At 43.4% G+C, this 4,880-nt stretch overlaps 1 long non-coding RNA gene across 4 annotated transcripts; it reads left to right on the forward strand.

The window, feature by feature from the left end:
- Window positions 1-2,234: 2,234 nt before the first annotated feature.
- LOC127921254 (uncharacterized) lies at window positions 2,235-4,278 on the forward strand. 4 transcript variants are annotated; one of them, XR_008108566.1, is made up of 4 exons: window positions 2,235-2,374; window positions 2,423-2,601; window positions 3,135-3,426; window positions 3,857-4,278. It is a non-coding gene; the product is annotated as an uncharacterized LOC127921254 (long non-coding RNA). The 4 variants fall into 4 exon arrangements; XR_008108568.1 differs by lacking the exon at window positions 2,235-2,374 and having other exon boundaries at window positions 2,447-2,553; window positions 3,199-3,426; XR_008108567.1 differs by lacking the exon at window positions 2,235-2,374 and having other exon boundaries at window positions 2,473-2,553.
- The last annotated feature ends 602 nt before the right edge of the window (window positions 4,279-4,880 follow it).

Below are 4,880 nucleotides of genomic sequence, written 5' to 3' on the forward strand. Positions count from 1 at the left end.
AGTACATGGAGAAACAGAGTTGTTCCAGAATGAGTACATGGAGAAACAGAGTTGTTCCAGAATGAGTACATGGAGAAACGGAGTTGTTCCAGAATGAGTACATGGAGAAACGGAGTTGTTCCAGAATGAGTACATGGAGAAACAGAGTTGTTCCAGAATGAGTACATGGAGAAACGGAGTTGTTCCAGAATGAGTACACTGAGAAACAGGGTTGTTCCAGAATGAGTACATGGAGAAACAGAGTTGTTCCAGAATGAGTACATGGAGAAACAGAGTTGTTCCAGAATGAGTACATGGAGAAACAGAGTTGTTCCAGAATGAGTACACTGAGAAACAGGGTTGTTCCAGAATGAGTACATGGAGAAACAGAGTTGTTCCAGAGTGAGTACATGGAGAAACAGAGTTGTTCCAGAATGAGTACATGGAGAAACAGAGTTGTTCCAGAATGAGTACATGGAGAAACAGAGTTATTCCAGAATGAGTACATGGAGAAACAGAGTTATTCCAGAATGAGTACATGGAGAAACAGAGTTATTCCAGAATGAGTACATGGAGAATCAGAGTTCTTCCGGAATGAGTACATGGAGAAACAGAGTTGTTCCAGAATGAGTATATGGAGAATCAAGAATATATATACAGTGTGTCAGATGGGGAATTGCGGTAATAGAAGCCCTGTCATGGAACTCGTGATGCACATTTCTGATAACTTTCACAAAAGCTTTTCCAGAAATCCTGTTTGGAGGATTTCCGGATTTCCTTCTAATTCCCGGAATCTTCCAACCGGGATTTCTGGAAAAGCTGTGACTTTTGGAACTATAAACCTTTGTAATTTAACCTATGTAATGTAAGGTCAATATGAGGTCAGGGTGGTTGACCCTTCACCTCTGTAAAAACTTGGTGCTCCTCTAACTAAGGAGTGGTCAGACAGATGGATGGACAGAGACAGATGAGCTGGACAGAGACAGATGAGCTGGACAGAGACAGATGAGCTGGAGAAGGACGGATGGACAGAGACAGATGAGCTGGACGGAGACAGATGAGATGGACAGAGACAGATGAGCTGGAGACGGACAGATGGACAGAGACAGATGAGCTGGACAGAGACAGATGAGCTGGACAGAGACAGATGAGCTGGACGGAGACAGATGAGCTGGAAACGGACGGATGGACAGAGACAGATGAGCTGGACGGAGACAGATGAGCTGGAGAGGGACGGATGGACAGAGACAGATGAGCTGGAGACGGACGGATGGACAGAGACAGATGAGCTGGACGGAGACAGATGAGCTGGACGGAGACAGATGAGCTGGATAGAGACAGATGAGCTGGACAGAGACAGATGAGCTGGACAGAGACAGATGAGCTGGACAGAGACAGATGAGCTGGACAGAGACAGATGAGCTGGACAGAGACAGATGAGCTGGAGACGGACGGATGGACAGAGACAGATGAGCTGGACGGAGACAGATGAGCTGGAGACGGACGGATGGACAGAGACAGATGAGCTGGAGACGGACGGATGGACAGAGACAGATGAGCTGGACAGAGACAGATGAGCTGGACGGAGACAGATGAGCTGGACGGAGACAGATGAGCTGGAGACGGACGGATGGACAGAGACAGATGAGCTGGACAGAGACAGATGAGCTGGAGACGGATGGATGGACAGAGACAGATGAGCTGGACAGAGACAGATGAGCTGGACGGAGACAGATGAGCTGGACAGAGACAGATGAGCTGGACGGAGACAGATGAGCTGGAGACGGACGGATGGACAGAGACAGATGAGCTGGACAGAGACAGATGAGCTGGAGACGGATGGATGGACAGAGACAGATGAGCTGGACAGAGACAGATGAGCTGGACGGAGACAGATGAGCTGGAGACAGATGAGCTGGACGGAGACAGATGAGCTGGAGACAGAAGGCCAGTACAGTAGCCCTAACTCCTAACTCAGTAGCTGCTGCACCAACATTCAAGATCATGTAATGATCCCTTTTTTAGTAAACACTCAACTGTTCGATAATGTACCTCAATAATAATGTACCTTGATAATGCTGAGCCAGAGTGAGGATTTGATTTGATATTTTTCCAGTTATATTTTTCCTTTCCTTACTATCCAGAGGTCCCATATAGATGGAGGTAAACTGGACTTCACCCCTCTCCCTGTGACATCAGAACTGTGCTGTCTGTAGGTCTGATGTCATCACCTGGAGACACAGGAAGTGCCTAATCTGATATGCACATTTACAACACGCACCGTTCATGTCTCAACACTCGATGGCAACTAATGCAATTATATACCCTGGTAAACAAATGACAGTTTAGAACCTCCCCCTCTTCTAGAAAACATCCCTCTGGTTTCAGTAAAGAGGTTTAAATGACAGTTAAAACCTCCCCTTCTTGTTGTTTCAGTAAAGAGGTTTAAATGACAGTTTAAAACCTCCCCATCTTCTAGAAAACATCCCTCTGGTTTCAGTAAAGAGGTTTAAATGACAGTTAAAAACCTCCCCATCTTCTAGAAAACATCCCTCTTGTTGTTTCAGTAAAGAGGTTTAAATGACAGTTAAAACCTCCCCCTCTTGTTGTTTCAGTAAAGAGGTTTAAATGACAGTTAAAACCTCCCCATCTTCTAGAAAACATCCCTCTAGTTTCAGTAAAGAGATTTAAATGACAGTTAAAACCTCCCCCTCTTGTTTCAGTAAAGAGGTTTAAATGACAGTTAAAACCTCCCCATCTTCTAGAAAACTTCCCTCTTGTTTCAGTAAAGAGGTTTAAATGACAGTTAAAACCTCCTCATCTTCTAGAAAACTTCCCTCTTGTTTCAGTAGAGGTTTAAATGACAGTTAAAACATCCTCATCTTGTTGTTTCAGTAAAGAGGTTTAAATGACAGTTAAAACCTCCCCCTCTTGTTGTTTCAGTAAAGAGATTTAAATGACAGTTAAAACCTCCCCCTCTTGTTGTTTCAGTAAAGAGGTTTAAATGACAGTTAAAACCTCCTCATCTTCTAGAAAACATCCCTCTTGTTGTTTCAGTAAAGAGATTTAAATGACAGTTAAAACATCCCTCTAGTTTCAGTAAAGAGGTTTAAATGACAGTTAAAACCTCCTCATCTTGTTGTTTCAGTAAAGAGGTTTAAATGACAGTTTAAAACCTCCCCATCTTCTAGAAAACATCCCGCTTGTTTCAGTAAAGAGGTTTAAATGACAGTTAAAACCTCCTCATCTTGTTGTTTCAGTAAAGAGGTTTAAATGACAGTTAAAACCTCCCCATCTTCTAGAAAACATCCCTCTTGTTGTTTCAGTAAAGAGGTTTAAATGACAGTTAAAACCTCCCCATCTTCTAGAAAACATCCCTCTTGTTGTTTCAGTAAAGAGGTTTAAATGACAGTTAAAACCTCCCCCTCTTGTTGTTTCAGTAAAGAGGTTTAAATGACAGTTAAAACCTCCTCATCTTCTAGAAAAAATCCCTCTTAAATGACAGTAAAAGGTTTCCCCATCTTCTATAAAACATCCCTCTTGTTGTTTCAGTAAAGAGGTTTAAATGACAGTTAAAACCTCCCCCTCTTGTTGTTTCAGTAAAGAGGTTTAAATGACAGTTAAAACCTCCCATCTTCTAGAAAAACATCCCTCTTGTTGTTTCAGTAAAGAGGTTTAAATGACAGTTAAAACATCCCTCTAGTTTCAGTAAAGAGTTTAAATGACAGTTAAAACCTCCCCTCTTGTTGTTTCAGTAAAGAGGTTTAAATGACAGTTAAAACCTCCCCATCTTTGTTGTTTCAGTAAAGAGTTTAAATGACAGTTAAAAGCCTCCCCATCTTCTAGAAAACATCCCTCTTGTTGTTTCAGTAAAGAGGTTTAAATGACAGTTAAAACCTCCCCCTCTTGTTGTTTCAGTAAAGAGGTTTAAATGACAGTTAAAACCTCCCCCTCTTGTTGTTTCAGTAAAGAGGTTTAAATGACAGTTAAAACCTCCCCATCTTCTATAAAACATCCCTCTTGTTGTTTCAGTAAAGAGGTTTAAATGACAGTTAAAACCTCCCCATTTCTATACCAGACAAGGTGTGTTATGTCTCCACAGTACAGTAGGCAGCAGCATCATCAGTCTCAGGGCAGTGTGATGTGACCCAGACAGAAACACTGTAGTCTCTCTCTCCACTCAGCTCTCCTCTCCTGTCATCAAATGGCCACAGCCAATCCAAGGTCTCAGGGCAAGCACAACAATAGATCCACAGTCTAAACTGGCATTCCACAGTTTCTAGCCAATAGAAACACAGTCTCTAGATTAAAACAGTCTCTAGCCAATAGAAACACAGTATTTAGCTTCTAAACTGATATTCCACAACCCATGTCTTGTCATGGTAATGTGATGTTGACAAGCTGGCAGTCGGCTGAAACGATACAGGCCTTTCCTCCAAGAGCAATCTGTCTGTAACAGGCCTTTCCTCCAAGAGCAGTCTGTCTGTATCAGGCCTTTCCTCCAAGAGCAGTCTGTCTGTATCAGGCCTTTCCTCCAAGAGCAGTCTGTCTGTATCAGGCCTTTCCTCCAAGAGCAGTCTGTCTGTATCAGGCCTTTCCTCCAAGAGCAGTCTGTCTGTATCAGGCCTTTCCTCCAAGAGCAGTCTGTCTGTAACAGGCCTTTCCTCCAAGAGCAACCTGTCTGTAACAGGCCTTTCCTCCAAGAGCAACCTGTCTGTAACAGGCCTTTCCTCCAAGAGCAGTCTGTCTGTAACAGGCCTTTCCTCCAAGAGCAGTCTGTCTGTAACAGGCCTTTCCTCCAAGAGCAGTCTGTCTGTAACAGGCCTTTCCTCCAAGAGCAGTCTGTCTGTAACAGGCCTTTCCTCCAAGAGCAGTCTGTCTGTAACAGGCCTTTCCTCCAA

The sequence above is a fragment of the Oncorhynchus keta genome, unplaced genomic scaffold (genome assembly GCF_023373465.1).
Source record: "Oncorhynchus keta strain PuntledgeMale-10-30-2019 unplaced genomic scaffold, Oket_V2 Un_contig_21821_pilon_pilon, whole genome shotgun sequence".
In the NCBI taxonomy this organism is placed as follows: domain Eukaryota; kingdom Metazoa; phylum Chordata; class Actinopteri; order Salmoniformes; family Salmonidae; genus Oncorhynchus; species Oncorhynchus keta.